This window comes from Pipistrellus hanaki, assembly GCF_964339955.1.
Source record: "Pipistrellus hanaki genome assembly, chromosome: X".
In the NCBI taxonomy this organism is placed as follows: Eukaryota; Metazoa; Chordata; class Mammalia; order Chiroptera; family Vespertilionidae; genus Pipistrellus; species Pipistrellus hanaki.
The window spans coordinates 69,294,195-69,311,080 of NC_140524.1; positions in this window are offsets into that span (position 1 = coordinate 69,294,195).

Here is a 16,886-nt window from a genome sequence, read left to right on the forward strand (position 1 = left end):
GAGTCTTTTGTTTTTTTTATATACAATATCATGTCATCTGCAAATAAGGATAACTTTACTTCTTCTTTTCCAATTTGGATGCCTTTTATTTCCTCCTCTTGTCTAATTGCAATGGCTAGTACTTCCAGTACTGTGTCAAAGAGGAGTGGCGATAGTGGGCATCCCTGTCTTGTTCCTGTTCTTAGAAGGAATGGTTTTAGTTTTTGCCCATTGAGTATGATGTTGGCTGTGGGTTTATCATATATAGCTTTTATTATGTTGGGGTATGATCCTTGTACTCCCACCTTATTAAGAGCTTTTATCAGGAAAGGGTGTTGGATTTTATTAAATGCTTTTTCTGCATCAATTGATATGACTATATGATTTTTATCTTTCAACTTGTTTATGTGATGTATCACGTTTATTGATTTGCGGATATTGTACCAACCTTGCATTCCTGGAATAAATCCTACTTGATCATGGTGTATGATCTTTGTGATGCTCTGCTGGAGCCGATTTGCTAGAATTTTGTTGAGGATTTTGGCATCTATGTTCATGAGGGATATTGGCCTGTAATTCTCTTTCATTGAGTTGTCTTTATCTGGTTTTGGTATTAGTGTGATGCTGGCTTCATAGAAGGAGTTTGGAAGTGTTCCTTCCTCTTGAATTTTTTGGAATAGTCTGAGGAGGATAGGTTTTAGTTCTTCCTTGAATGTTTGGTAAAACTCTCCTGTGAGGCCATCTGGCCCTGGGCTTTTGTTTGCTGGAATCTTTTTGATGACTGTTTCAATTTCTTCCCAAGTCACTGCTCTATTGAGATTTTTAGATTCTTCCTGATTGAGTTTTGGAAGGTTGTATTTTTCTAGGAATATGTCCATTTCCTCCAGGTTGTTCAGTTTGTTGGAATAGAGTTGTTCGTAGTATTTTGTAACAATCCTTTGTATTTTTGCGGGGTGTGTTGTTATTTCACCTCTTTCGTTTCTGATTTTGTTTATTTGAGTCCTCTCTCTTTGTTTCTTGGTTAGTCTGGCTAGAGGTCCATCTATCTTGTTTATTCTTTCAAAGAACCAGCTCTTGGTTTTGTTGATCTTATGTATTGTTTCTTTGGTCTCTATGTTGTTTATCTGTGCTCTGATTTTTGTTATTTCCTTCCTTCTGCTTACACTGGGCTTTTCTTGTTGCTCTTTTTCTAACTCTTTGAGTTGTAGAGTTAGATCATTTGTTACCATTTTTTCCAGTTTTTTGCAATAGGCTTGTAGAGGGAACACAACTTTTACAAGAATGCAATTCAGGGACTGTAGGAAGAGTTTCACACCATTCACACAACAAAAGGGTGAGTCATCAGTGATTTCTTAGGGAAGAGTGTGAGTCCGGTAATCGGTGTTAGCTGGAATAATGACTAAACTCAGAAGACATTGGACAGCCACATCTACAAATGAGCTAAAAGGCAGAAGCACTCCCAAAAGCCAGGTTCTTACTGGAAAAGTTCAGGTTCTTACTGGAAGAGCTCAGACTGTAGGACAGAAAGAGAAGGCCTGTTAACTGACATATCAGAGCCCAAGAGGGCATTTACTCAGGCAACCACATAGATGATAGAATAAACAGGCCTAGATATGAGTGTAGAGCAACCATGAAGGTGCTGAGCTTCCCTGAGGGTTACCCTGGGGAAGTCTCACATGCTTTTCCTCCTAAGCCTCCAGACCATGTGTCAGATTCAGACCAACTCCAAGAATTCTACTGGCTTCTTTCCTGAAGGCCTAGGAATTCAGCCTTTTTTTTTTTCCTCTTTAAAGCTGCCCTTGACACTCATCCCTGAGTGGGGTTCAGCTCTCCATTGTGCTGGCTATAGAGTGAGGTAAAGTCATCATGACACTCCACTAAAGATAAATCTAAAGACAACCCTCAGGTAAAGAGTTCTACCAACCACCGGCAAGGCAAAACAGAACAAAGGTAATAAAAGCAACACATTTCACATACTAGGTTTTGTGAGTTATTACAGTGAAATGAATATAAAATGGCAAAGGCACCCTCTTCCACAGTCCCCAGAGGAGGCTGAGATTGAAGAGATCGAGCTCTGTCTCCTGATTCCCTTCTGAAATGGCCACTAGAAGCTCTGTGAAGCTTTCCCCTGTATATTCCTTATCCTGAGCATGGGGATCACTTCTCCCAACAATCCCAACATGTTCCTCCCCACTCATACTTGAGAAGCAAGGTCATGTAGGCCCCTTTTTCTGTATGGGTTATCTCTGAGGATGTTTGCCCTGAGGAATGAAAACGAGCACTCAGTGCACAAGCCTCTACTTTTCACAGAAATTTTCCCCTCTGGGAATTTCCTCCTACCATAGAACCAGACTTAATAATCTGTGGGTATGTGTGTCTTAAACATCAGAACAGAATAGAAAGAAACTATGAGAGAGAAAAAGGAAATGCATATCTTTCTGTGCAAAGAACACTTTGGGTGGACTCATGTACTAAGGGCCATGTATGAGGCACTTTAAAACCATCATGACATTTCATTTAGATAACCTTATGAAGGAGCTATTTTTACTATTTTGCTAGTAGGGAAACTGATAGGCTCTAACTTCTTGTGCTCAGAAATGCTGGGATGGGATGCAAACCCAGGCCTGCCTGACGTCGGTCTGTGATATTTCCACTACCAATGTGCTGCTTCCAGAACAGGGTGGGAGCCACAGACTAGAGCCCACAAGGCCAGCTGAAGGAGACAACTTATAAGTCCTGGTACCATGCCCCAACCTCAGGAGGGGAACCACAGACCCTCCAGGGAACAGGGCAGCCACAGAGCCAAAGTGTAGCACTTGTCAGATCATGGGCCTCCCACTCAGAAGCAGTACAGGAATAGGCTATGGGAGGGACTGAGAGAGAAGCTCCAGTCTAGGCAATACAGAAGTTCCTTGGGTTAACGTCCCAGGTCATGCATGGGCCATCACCCATGGTGATTCGGACTAGTGCTCATCAGTTCTGTGCTTTAAGACCTCGAATTGGTTCCCTTCTATATCAGCAGAGGAGGAGGCAGACAATGAATTGGTATTGAATTCTAGAGATGGAGACCCTTCCTTATCCCCTGGGCCTACCTTTCACCAGCTTCACTAGACAGTGCCGTATAGCACAGAGAGGTGGCCAGCTGCTTTTTGGCCTTTACAAACAACCTGCACCAGGTCACAGGCCAGGAGCCTTTTGCCCAAGGCCTTTCCAAAGGGGGCTGGCTCCAGAGAGAATCTAAAGAGCAGTGCTGGAAGGGCCACATCTGCCAGCTGGAAAATCGACCTCTGTCTCTATTGGTATGTATCATCTTAACCCATGAGAAAGTACCTGGTGACTAAAGAAACTGCTTCTCTTGTTAGGAGAATCCATTGCATTGAAAAGATAATCTCCATTGGAGAAGAGGCTGTTGTGGTCTTCCAACTCCAAAGTGGCAGGGCCTGGTCTCCTTTCCTGTCTACCCTTGGCCTGTGTTCACAAGGGAGGCACCACTTACCTCAAACCTCCAGTGATTAAGTATTTGAGGACTAAGTTCCCTCCTCAGCCAATACTAAAAACACCTCAGTCCCAGACTTCCAAGAGGCCCCCTCCTCAGCCCTGGTTTCCTCTGACAAATACATTTCTCAGGTGACCCTCAGAACTCTACAGCAATTTTCTGTAATGTGAAATGTGGGGACTTAAACTCATCCCAAAATAATAACCTTTGTTTAAAAATATTTTGCTACAACTGGGCAGGATACTTTCATCCTTGCTTTGGGAAGTATGAAGAAATAGCTTTAAATTTAAGCATGAAAGATAAAAATTGGAAGCAAGATTGACAGTAAATAATGCAATTTGTCAGAGAGGAACTTTGGAAGCTGAAGAGCCTCTAATCTATGCCCATCTTCAATGTAGGAAAAATAACGGCCCTCCAAAATATGAACTAGCATATGACTTCTTTGGGGAGGAAAGAAAATGAATAAGGTGATCTCAGTGGGCCTACGATCCTAGACTACTTTCTTTCATGTCTTTCCATTTCCCATCCCAGAGGGTATCTGAATCCTTTTTGCTCTAGGCATTCTCTCTATATATGTATCAAACCCTAGAATCACAAATCCTTGGATGGCAACGACTTTAGAAATCATCTATTTCTCTTGTGGCTATTTAACCACAAGCAGTCATTTAACTTCTGCCAGCCTAATCACCCTGAACTGCCCCTCCTGCCAGCCTGGTTGCCCCCAACTGCACCCCTTTGCCAGCCTGTTTACCCCTAATTGCCCCCCCCCAGCCCCACCAGCCTGATCATCCCCAACTGCCTCCCTCTACCGGTCTGGTCACCCTTAACTGCCCCCTACCAGCCTGGTTGCTCCTCACACCCCCATCCCTGCTGGCCTGGTTACCCCATGCAGCCTACTGTTCAATAGTTTGGTCGTCCCATGCAGCCTGTGTTCGGTCGTTCATCCAGTTGTTTTGGTCATGATGGCCCATGGCTTTTTATATGTTAGGATAGATATTTAGAGTCTTTTTTTCTTTTTGCTCTTTGGATTGGATTTTTTTTCTTCCTCATATTCCAAATTGCTGATTTGATTATCAGAATCCTCTCCTCTATTGTTGAACCCCTGAAAATTATTCTTTATTTTGGTTAGTGTATGCTTCATTTCTAACTGGTCTTTTTTATGTCTTTGACATTCTCACTTAGATCCCTGAAAGTCCTTCTAAGTTCCTTGAAGCTTTGTTTGAGTCCCTTTGAAGCTCTCATTAAGATCCTTGAGTAACCTTGTAACCATTGTTTTGAACTTTGTATCCCATAGTTTCCTTGCTTCCATTTCCTTATTTGTAATATGTTTATTTGTCTCCACATTTTGGCTGCTTCCCTATGTTTGTTTCTATGTATTATGTAGAGCTGCAATGTTTCCTGGAATTCTTAGAATGGCTTTGTGTAGTAGGTGTCCTATATGACTCAGTGGTGTAGTAGGTGTCCTATAGGGTAATAGGTGTGTGTAGTAGGTGTCCTATAGGGCCCAGTCACCTGAGCTGGGCACTTTAGGTGTGCCCCTTTGTGGGCTATGTGCACAGTCTTGTTGTAGTTGAACCTTGATTGCTGTGGGTGTCACTGGGAAGAATTGACCTCCAGGCAATTGTCTGTGAGGACCAGCTGCATCTATAATGGAAGAGCTGTTGTTCAGGAGATACCCCTATGCAGCAGAACTTACTTTAGTGGGATTTACTTCACTAAGCCTGTCCCTTGAGTGTGCCACTCGTGGATGTGTAGAGTTGTGATATGGTATGGTTGATCTAAAGCTGTCCACTGGCTCTAGGACCTCCTGGGAGGTGCAAAGTCAGCCACTGCATTGGGCCACCCAGAAGGAGCTACAGAGAGATCCACAGGTGGCTGTTATTTGTATTGGGCTAGGAAGTGCCCAGACCAGGTCCAGTTATGAAGCAAGGCAGGCTGGTGCTGGTGCTGGGTCTTGGGCCCTTTACTGATAAGTTTTGGGCCCACCAATGCCAGCTGCAGTTTGTTTGATATGCTTTAGCAAAGTCTGAAGCTGGGCCAGGACAGATCATTCCTATGTAAAAGCCACTGGAAACAGCTTAGATGGGTGTAAAATTGGATGGGGTGGGGTCTCAGGGAATCACCAGGGCTGAGTGAATAGTGTTAGCCAGGCTGATGGAGCCTCAGATATGGCTTCCAGCCAGGCCTGCAATGAGAGAAGTCCCAGAATAGGAACAATGACTCCTATGAGCACCCTGCTAGGAGAAAGCTGCCCCCAAGTTTCTGCCCTGATGCCAGACAGTCCAGTTCTTTCATGTATTTGTCTGGATCTCCCAAAGCCACCTAGTGCTGGAGCAAAGAGGAATTGAGTCCAAGTAAGTTCGTGCACCGGCCCTTTAAAAGGAACACCTGAATCTCTGGCAGCCTCAGTATCACTCAGCCATAATCTCAGCTGCTTTTTACTGCCCAAAGTTATGGGGACTTCTCTTCACAGCTCTGGAACCCTGTATTGAGGGTCTGGTGTGCATCTGGGACCCACTGCGATCTCCCTCTGGATTATAAAAATAGCATATGTGGGTGTCAGACCAGCCCATTCTGCCCCTCTGCCCTTTCTACCGGTCTCAATGAACTTTCTTCTTTACTTCTCTAGTTGAACTTACATACTTTAGTGATTATTTGGTATGAGAGAGAATGACCCCTGGGTTTCTAAATTGCATAACTGGCTAGTTGGGGGTACTAGTCACTGAAAAGGGGGAAACTGGTAGAGAACCAGATCTTGAGGAGGAGACCATGGGTTTGGTCTTGGATGTATTGCATTTGAGTCATGTTTCAGTAATCTCATTAGAGATATAAATATGAGATCCAGACCATGGGCATGGATGAGATTTCCTCATGAGAGAGTATATAGTGAGAAGATAATGCGGCTTTGAGGATCTCTAACATTTAAAAGCTAGTTAGATACCATTGCCCTAGGGGTAGTATCAGTGAAGTTCTTTTGGCATATGTCTGAGATTTTGCTGCCTGTGGATGCCTCTAGTATTTTTATGGTTTCCCGTCTGATGTTTAAGTCCTGTGTCCATTTTGAGTTTATTTTTGTGTTTGGTGTAAGTTGGTGATCTAGTTTCATTCTTTTGCATGTATTAATATCTGTCCAATTTTCCTAACACCATTTAGTGAAGAGACTGTCTTGACTCCATTGTATGTTCATGTCTCCCTTATCAAATATTAATTGAGCATAGTGATTTGGGTTGATATCTGGGTTCTTGATTCTATTCCATTGATCTATATATCTGTTCTTGGGCCAGTACCAGGCTGTTTTGAGAACATTGGCTTTACAATACAGCTTGAAATCTGGTATTGAGATCCCTCCTACTTTACTCTTCTTTCTCAGGATTGCTGTGGCTATTCGGGGTCTTTTATTGTTCCAAATGAACTTTTGGAGAGTTCTTTCTAGGTCGGTGAAATATGCCATTGGTATTTTAATGGGGAGTGCATTGAACCTATAAATTGCTTTGGGAAGTATGGACATTTTAATGATGTTGATTCTACCAATCCATGAACATAGTATGTTCTTCCACCTGTTTACATCTTCCTCTATCTCTTTTTTCAGTGTCGTGCAGTTTTCCGCGTATAGGTCTTTTATCTCCTTAGTTAAGTTTATTCCTAGGTATCTTAATTTTTGTAGTGTGATGGTAAATGGGATTGCCTTTTTAGTCTCTGTTTCTGCAAGTTCACTATTAGTGTATAGAAATGCCATAGATTTCTTGGCTTTAATTTTGTATCCTGCTACATTGCCAAATTCATTTATTAAGTCTATTAGTTTTTTGATGGAGTCTTTTGGGTTTTTTATGTACAATATCATGTCATCTGCAAATACGGATAACTTTACTTCTTTTGCAATTTGGATGCCTTTTATCTGGTCTAGTAATAATTAATGTCGTTTTCAACATTCGTTTAAAATCTTGCTTGGCGTTGACTTGTATTGACATAACCTTCAAACACGTGGTATCTACAGAACGTGTGAAGGGCAATTAACAAGTTTTGCTTGAAAAAGTTTGTGTTTGATTTGGTTTTTGTTGCAAAACTAGGGCTAAGAAGATGGCGGATGAAGAGCATATTCAGCACTGCATGCTTTACGAGTTCCAATTAGGAAGAAAAGCAAGTGAGGCTGCAAAAAAAAAACATCTGTAGTGCTCTTGGTCAAGATGCAGTTAGCGCCAGAAAATGCCAGCATTGGTTTGAGAAATTTCGCGAGGGAAATTTTTCGTTAGATGACAAGAGTGGTCGAGGCCGTGTGTCCAATTTTGATCAAGAAGCTCTTCAAGCTCTTTTGGTGCAAAATCCTCAAATTACCCAACAAGAGCTTGCGACAACTTTAAATTGTTCACAAAAAACAATTTCCAATCAATTGCGTGCACTTGGCAAAGTCCAAAAGTTTGGAAAATGGGTTCCTCATGAGTTGACCGACAACAACCGTAATCAAAGAGTCACAATTTGCAGTTCGCTCCTCTCTCGTCAAAACCGTTTGCCGTTTTTAGAGCAAATTGTTACCGGAGATGAACAATGGGTGCTGTATGTTAATTTGAAAAGGCGGCCTCAATGGTTGGACAAAAATGAGGCTCCGCAGCCCACGCCAAATCCTGACTTGCATGCGAAAAAAGTGATGTTGTGTGTTTGGTGGAATTTTAAAGGAATTCTTCATTATGAACTTTTACCATCTAACCAAACCATTACAAGTGCAGTTTATAGTGCCCAATTGGAAAGGTTAGCCCAAGCTTTAAGAGAAAAAGAACCCGCGCTGATTAATCAGAAGGGCGTAATTCTTCACCACGATAACGCACGACCGCATACTGCAAGAATCACTGCTGAAAAACTGCACTAGTTGGAATGGGAAGTTCTCCCTCAACCTGCATATTCTCCTGATATTGCCGCTTCCGATTACCATTTGTTTCGTTCTTTGCAAAACTTTCTTCTTGGAAAAAAATTTAATAATGAAGAATGCCTCAAAAATGCATTGACCGAATTTTTTGCATCAAAATCACAAGAATTTTACAACAGAGGGATTAAAATGCTTCCTGAGCGTTGGGCACAAGTAGTAGAAAACAACGGCAACTATATGGTTGATTAAATTTTGTTGTATTGTTTAAATAAATTTGATTTTTAAAATATTAGAAAACGACATTAATTATTACTAGACCTAATATTTCCTCTTCTTGTCTAATTGCAATGGCTACTACTTCCAGTACTATGTCAAACAGGAGTGGTGAGAGTGGGCATCCCTGTCTTGTTTCTGTTCTTAGAAGGAATGGTTTTAGTTTTTGCCCATTGAGTATGATGTTGGCTGTGGGTTTATCATATATAGCTTTTATTATGTTGAGGTATGATCCTTGTACTCCCACCTTGTTGAGAGTTTTTATCAGGAAAGGGTGTTGGATTTTATCAAATGCTTTTTCTGCATCAATTGATATGACTATATGATTTTTATCTTTCAAGTTGTTTATGAGATGTATCACATTTATTAATTTGCGGATATTGTACCATCCTTGCATTCCCGGAATAAATCCTACTTGGTCATGATGTATAATCTTTGTGATGTTCTGCTGGGGCCGATTTGCTAGAATTTTGTTGAGTATTTTGGCATCTAAGTTCATGAGGGATATTGGCCTGTAATTCTCTTTCATTGAGTTGTCTTTATCTGGTTTTGGTATTAGGGTGATGCTGGCTTCATAGAAGGAGTTTGGAAGTATGCCTTCCTCTTGAATATTTTGGAATAGTCTGAGGAGGACAGGTTTTAGTTCTTCCTTGAATGTTTGGTAAAACTCTCATGTGAGGCCATCTGGCCCTGGGCTTTTGTTTGCTGGAATCTTTTTGATGACTGTTTCAATTTCTTCCCAAGTCACTGGTCTATTGAGGTTTTTAGATTCTTCCTCATTGAGTTTTGGAAGGTTGTCTTTTTCTAGGAATATGTCCATTTCCTCCAGGTTGTCCAGTTTGTTGGAATAGAGTTGTTCATAGTATTTTGTTACAATCCTTTGTATTTCAGAGGGGTCTGTTGTTATTTCACCTCTTTTGTTTCTGATTTTGTTTATTGGTGTTCTCTCTCTTTGTTTCTTGGTTAAAGAGGAAATAAACAAATGGGACTACATAAAAATAAAAAGCTTTTTTACAGCAAAAGGAACCATCAACAAAACAACAAGAAAGTCCACTGTATGGGAGAACATATTTGCAAATGTTATCACTGATAAAGGTTTAATCTCCAACATCTACAGACAGCTTATACAACTTAATAAAAGGAAGATAAATGACCCAATTAAAAAATGGGCAATGGATCTAAATAAAATCTTCTCAAAAGAAGACAGAAGGAAGCCAAGAGGCACATGAAAACATGCTCAAAGTCACTAATTATCTGAGAGATGCAAATCAAAACAACAATGCAGTACCATCTCACACCTGTCAGAATGGCCGACATCAACAAATCAACAAACGACAAGTGTTGGCGTGGTTATGGAGAAAAAGGGACCCTCGTGCACTGCTGGTGGGAATGTAGACTGGTGCAGCCACTGTGGAGAACAGTATGGAGCTTCCTCAAAAAACTGAAAATGGAACTCCCATTTTACCCAGTAATCCCACTCCTAGGAATATATCCCAAGAAGCTAGAAACACCAATCAGAAAGGATATATGCACCCCTATGTTCATAGCAGCACAATTTACAATAGCTAGGATTTGGAAACAGCCTAGATGCCCATGAGCAGATGATTGGATCCAAAAACAATGGTTCATCTACACAATGGAATATTATGCTGCCATAAAAGAGAAGAAATTCTCATCATTTGCAGCAACCTGGATGGAATTGGAGAACATCATGCTGAGTGAAATAAGCCTGTCAATGAAAGAGAAACACCCTATGACCTCACTCATTTAGGGATGATAAAGAACATTATAAACTGAAGAACCAAAAGATAGATATAGAGACAGTAAAGCAACAAGCAGACTGTCAAATTACAGCGGGGAGGGTAGGGAGATCTGGGGTAGACAAGAGATCAACCGAAGGACTTGTATACATGCATATAAGTACAACCAATGGACACAAAACACTGGGGAGGGAGGGAATGTATGTGGGGGGGGGCAATAGTATATGTACAAAGATAATAATTTCATTTAAAAAAAAAAAGCTAGTTAGAGAAAATGATCCCCAAAGAAAACCAAGGAGTTCTCAGAGAAGAAGAATAACAAAGTAAAGAGGCTAAAAGAAGAAAGTGTCTCAATGAAGAGGAAGTGGTCAATAATATCAAGTGCCACTGAGATGTCAAATAAATTAATGATTGAAAATATATTTTGGATTTAATAGCATGAAGGTTGTTAATGACCTGCCTGAGAGAAAACACTTTCAAGGTAGAGACAGAAGCATGATGGAAGATGGCTGGGAGTGAATATAGAAAACTCTTTTGATAATTTATTTGGAAGGGCTGAAGAATGAATGATAATTGCAGGGGGTTGTCGAGTTGAGAGAGACATTTTAAGATGGAAAAGACTGAATTTTTTTTTTTACTACTGAGAAGGGCCCAGTTGAGAGAAAGAGGTTGAATACATAGTTGATAGTGTAAACAGGTAGGAAAAGATAAACTACCAAACACTAGTGGAAGGAATGGGCCTATGAGAAGAAAGGACACGTCCTGCTCTATTACAAGAGGAAAGTCCTACAGAGGGATAAGGTAATGTGGGAAGTACCTTTCCTGATGCTTCAGTCTTCCCAATGAAGTAAACAATGAAGTTTTCTGTTATGAAAAAGAGTGAATGTGGATGCAGGGGCTTGAGACTTAAACAAATAGTGAAGAAGATTTGAAATAGTCATCCTGGAAAGTGAGAGGTCCTGAAACAATTTAATACTTGGTAGAATTGTGAAGCAGTGTTGAGGGCTCAATTGAAACTGGTGATTTATAGTGGAGCAGATCCAGTTTGTGACAATGTAGGTAGTTGGCTGAGGTGAAGTGGAAGAGATGAAGATTTTAGGAACCAGGAGGTACAAATAATGGCTGAATCATCAACATCGACAATGAAGTGCCCAATAATGATGGCAGGACTTACAGTGGTGGGTGGGAAAGCTAGTGAGACAGAAACTAAAGTCTTCATAGAGAGAGTGTATTTGTTTCCTAGAACTGCTATAACAAATTGTCACGAACTGGGTTGCTTATAGCAAGAGAAATGTATTTTATAGCAGTTCTGGAGGCCAGAAGTACTAAAGCAAGGTGCTGGAAAGATTAGTTCAAAGGTTTGGTTCATTCTATGGGCTCTGATAAAGATCTATTTCATGAATCTCTACTGGTTTCTGGTGGTTGACACCAATCCTTGTCATTCCTTGGCTTAGCTTGTGGTCTCATTGCTCCAATCACAGGTTCTGTCATGACATGGCCATCTTCCCTCTATGTGTGCCTCTGTGTCCAAATTTCTCTCTATTTGTAAGGACATGACACCAGTCAGGAGCCCACTCAAATCCAGTATGATCTTAACTTGATTACATCTACAAAGACCCTATTTTCAAATAAGATGACCTTCACAGGTGCTGGGGGATAGGATTTTAACATATCTTTTTGGGAGACACAATTCAAACTACAGAGGATATGACTATGAAGTCTGTACCTGACAACAATGTGGAGTGAGTGTTGAATCAAAACAATGTGAGCCTTAAAAGAGCAGTAATTTTTGCAAGTTGGAGAAAAACAAGTGGTCTGAAAGTAATGAGGAGCAAAAAAAACAAACAAACAAACAAACAAAAAAACAAACAAAAACAAACAAACAAACAAAAAACACAAACACTTACTCCACCTCCTGACCCTATGGTACTAGAAAAGAAAATAAGCAGCCTCACCTAGGAAGGCAGCAGAGGAAAGAGAGCCTATGGGTAAAATTAGCTTTCTGTTGGGTAAAAAAACTGAGAATGCTGCTAAGCAAGCAGCTGGTCCAGAAGGTTCTTATGGAAGAATTGGGGAAATGTAGCAAAACTGGAGGGATAGATTGGGTCAAGAAAAAAATCAGAGTAGTATCATAATTAATGTGAGGGTAGAGGTGAGGCTTACAATGGGAGAGTGAAATAATGACTTTGGGAGATGTGGGGTAGTGTGGATTTAGTCCTAGTATCTTTGATAAGTTGTTAGTGTCTCTCTCAGCCTGGGTTGGTAGCAGCTTCAGGAGACACAGACTTTTCATACTATAAGCTCTAGAATAATGCTGGCCCAATGGGTTACCTCTGTACCTTTGTGACTCAGAGTTGGGTGAAGTCTGGGATGAAGTCTCTGCTTCAATTACCTAGGGATGAGGCTGAATTGATTCCTCACACTACAAATTGGAAGTGAGAGGAAAATCCCAGTGTGGGCTAAAATATGGTCAGTTACTTCTCTTGGTTTTGACTGAGAAGGTGTTGAAATATCTAAGAGGAATCCCTTAGGTTGTAGGTCTTAAAATGGGGCCCTCTAGCTCTCTGCCCCATATTTGCCAACTCACCCACCCTAGCCAAGCAATCAAGCAAGCTGCAAATGTTATTTGGTATAAATTCAGGCAATTATACAGAATCACTAACCTCTTCTGAGTGGAGGTAAAAAGAATATGAACTCTTGTGTTCAAATTCTTCCTCTGCCACTTGCTAACTGTGACCTTAGACAAGAGACTTAACCTCTCTGCCCCTTACTTTCTTCATCTGGAAAATGGAGACAATAACAGTTCCTACCTCACAGAATTATTGTTATGGAGTATTAAGTGACTTAATGTATTTAATTGCTTAGAACAGTACCTGGTACATACCAACAACTATACTAGTATAAGTGATTGTTTTTATTGTTATTAACTGTCCCATTCTTCTACTTAATCACTTGATACTACCTGCTTGCTGAAATCCCAACTTCAATAACGGATTTTGATACTCCTCCTGTGGGGCTCTTCCCTGTTTACCTCAAACCAAATAAGTCTAGGACCTTGAAGTGTTTCTCATATGATTTGGCTGCTCGTGTACCAGCCTAGAGATTCACATTTGGACACTGCACTCTGTCATTGTATCCCTGTTTAAATGGAGCACAATGCTCTCTGAGTGGGATGTGACACATATAGAGAAAGGTAGAACCATCTTTTCTCTTGTTCTGGTTCTATACTTCTATTAATGCAGTCTAAAAATCTAATTACCTATTTTGGCATCATCAACACTCTGTTGGCTCATATTGACTTTACAATAAAATCAAGGTCTTTTTCATATATGTTGTTGTTAAATCAGGCAGGTCTATTCTATCCTGTATTAGAAGAATAACCAGTTGCTTGGAGAAAGTCAGTTCAGCAGCCAAAGCCCAGTAACTGAGGGGTTTAGTAAAAAAGGAAATGTGGTCTAAACAAGTAGTTGGTGGTTGGGTTCATGACAGATGCTACCAGTTGCTTGCCCAATAAGGATTTCCCTCTTCTTCCTTACGTATAGAATCCCAACTTTATTCAGAGCAACAGTGTGCCCAGCTAAAAGCATTAGTTTTCCCAGCTTCCTTTGCAACTAGAAGTGTCAGTATGACACAATTCTAATCAGGGATATGTAGGTGGGTGACACTGGAGAGAATGTTCCATTCTGGACAAAAGGTAAAGCCTCTCTAGAAGATGATTTATCCTTAGCCTTTCTGTCCTGTAGCTGTTTCCCTATCTATAATACAGACATATGGCCAGGAGCTGCAGCAGCTATCTTGTGACCACGAGACAAAAAGCAAATAGATAAAAGCCTTCTCTCAGAATGGTGGAGATGAAAAGCCAGGGTCTTGATGACATATTGAACTGCCTTATCAGCTCTGGACCATGCCAGGGAATTTTTGTTGCATAAGACAAATAAACCTCTATTTAAGACACTATTGCAGAGTTGTCTGTTTTTTGTTTTTGTTTTTTTGTGGCAAAAAAAGTATACCTAACTGAAATAGGGTTACAACATAGGAAAACTGGGGATCCAATCAGAGGGTAAACATAACTACAGGAATTGAGCCATTAAGAAATACAAATGAAAAGTTAGGATCAGAGAAGTCACTAGGCTATCAGGCCTCAGTCACGGGGTAAGGGTCAGGGTCAGGATGATAGAGCAAAAGAGCATGACTGGGTCTAGGCCTTGACAGGGGATTGGTGGTCAGGCAGCATCTCTGACTGGGGGACTCAGACATAGGACATGAGACATATGGCCAGGGATCATAAATGGGCAATATGATAGAGGCTCATTGGAAACTTGAGGTCAGAATCAGGTTGTTGGCAAAGGATCTACTTGATGCCCAGTTGCAGTATGTAGGGTGGGGTTATTTCGATCCCCCAGCAGTATGCAGCTGGGGGAATATTGCTCCAACTATGAAGGGAGGAGGAGAACAGAGGGTGGGTTCCAGGCAAAGCCTAACAAGCATCAGTTCAAGCTATGCTTTAGCCATCCTGACACTCTTTTTACAGGTTCTTAAATTCATCCTTAATTTCTTGTTTCCATCTTTTGCCCTTGACCTTTTAAGATCTGAGCTTAACAGAAAGTTAACAAATGTGTAACTATGTTGGTCTCTCTAAATGGCTATCACTTTTTATTCTTCTTGTCAGAATTTCGCTGTGGAAAACCTTCCCTTCTCCCCTATATTCCAACGAGTCTTCCCCCTGCCTGGATTAAGAGTACTCTGGGTGCCCTGGGAAGTGACCCACCTTTATCCTCTGCCTTTAGCCTCTGTTGACTTGGAAGTGGGTGTAGAGAAAGAGCTGGGGAGAAGGCTGGCCAGGACCCACCAGTTCTGGGGAGCAACAACCCCATTCCTACCTGGTTATTTTGCTTCCGAAGCCTAGAGCAAACACCTTCCCTTCCCCCATCCCAATTTCTTGTGTCATCTAGAGCTTCTGACCGCTGGTGTGCTACCTTTTTTCTTTTGTGTGCAACAGGTACTGTGTGGGTAAGTTGTTGCTATATTGTGCTCCTGGGAGAAATTGACCTTTGCTGAGACACTTTTTGCCCTGTGTGTGCTGGGGAGAAGGAAGGGGGTCTTGCCTGAGTGCTCAGAGCTGATAGCTTAGGCTTTTCAGACTGCTCTTTCATTGGCACACAAGGCTGTGCCTATCAGCTCTGAACTAGGGATCTCTAAGCGACTAGCCTTCTTTGTTATACAGAACCCTGAACCCTCCAAGGACAGAACAAAGAGTCACCCTAGAAACAGTTGCTAGGTGGGCAGGGGCAGGGGCAGTTGTGCCAATGTCACTAAATCAAACCCTTTGGTTTCATCCTCCTTATTCAGGCCCTGTCTCTACTTTATGTCTTACATTTAGACTCATCCTAGGTCCTTTCCATTCTATCTCTATTATTTCCCTCCATGTGCATTTCCTCTCCCTACCCCTAATGCTGCATTCTTTGTTCAGCCCTTAACACCTCTCACCTGGGCTACTCTAACCACTCTTCTAACCAGTTTTCTTGCCTCAAGTCTCCTCCCACTCCCACCCCCCCCACTCCAATCCAGTCTTCATCCTGCAGCCAAATCAACCTTCTAGAAATACAAATCTGCCAAACATCTTTCAACCTCTTCTGTGGCTCTTATTACCCTTGGGATAAGGTCCAAACTGCTTCTTAGCATGGCACCCAGGGCCTTTTGTTATTGGTTCCTGCTAAACCCTCACCCTCATTTTTTAAAGTGCTCCCCTTTCACAACTAGTCACAATGAATTACTTTGCAGGTTTGTGAACATGCCATTCTTGGATTGGCTTCTGGGCCTTTACACATGACATTCCCTCTGCTTGGGACATCCTTCACACACCACCTTCTCTATTGTCTAGGCAATTCTTACTCAGCCCTTAAGAATTCAACTAAGCTTCTTCAGCCCAAGACAGGTATTTTATTCATTTCTATATCTTGGATGCCTAATATAGCATAACATATCATCAATAGACATTTGCTGAATAAATAAATGAATGGATGCCCCACCCCCAACTCAAGTGGCTGTGTGCAAAATCATCTCTGAGGGAAGCTGACAGAGTTGATCAGTGCCCACCTCTATGAGAGGAACCCTCTCCTCCCTCTCATTCATATCATTCTTCTTTCAATGGATTGCAATGCCTCCTTTAAAATGTCTGCATCACTAATTCACAATTGATCTTCAGAGAGAGTGGGAGGGAGGGAAAGAGACACACAGAGAGAAACATAGATATGAGAGAGACACATCGATTGGTGGGCTCCTAAATGCACTCTGACCAGGGCCAGGGATAGAGCCTGTAACCAAGGTACTTGCCCTTGACCAGAATTGAACCCATAACTCTCCAGTCTGCAGGCCAACACTCTATCCACTGAGCAAAACCAGCTAGAGTGAATTCCACTACATTTTTAGGAACCAACTCAAACTCTCCCTCTTCCAGAAACTCTTCCTGCATCTGCCCCAACCCACCCTGGCCCACCTCTGAATAGTGCTAATGATCCAC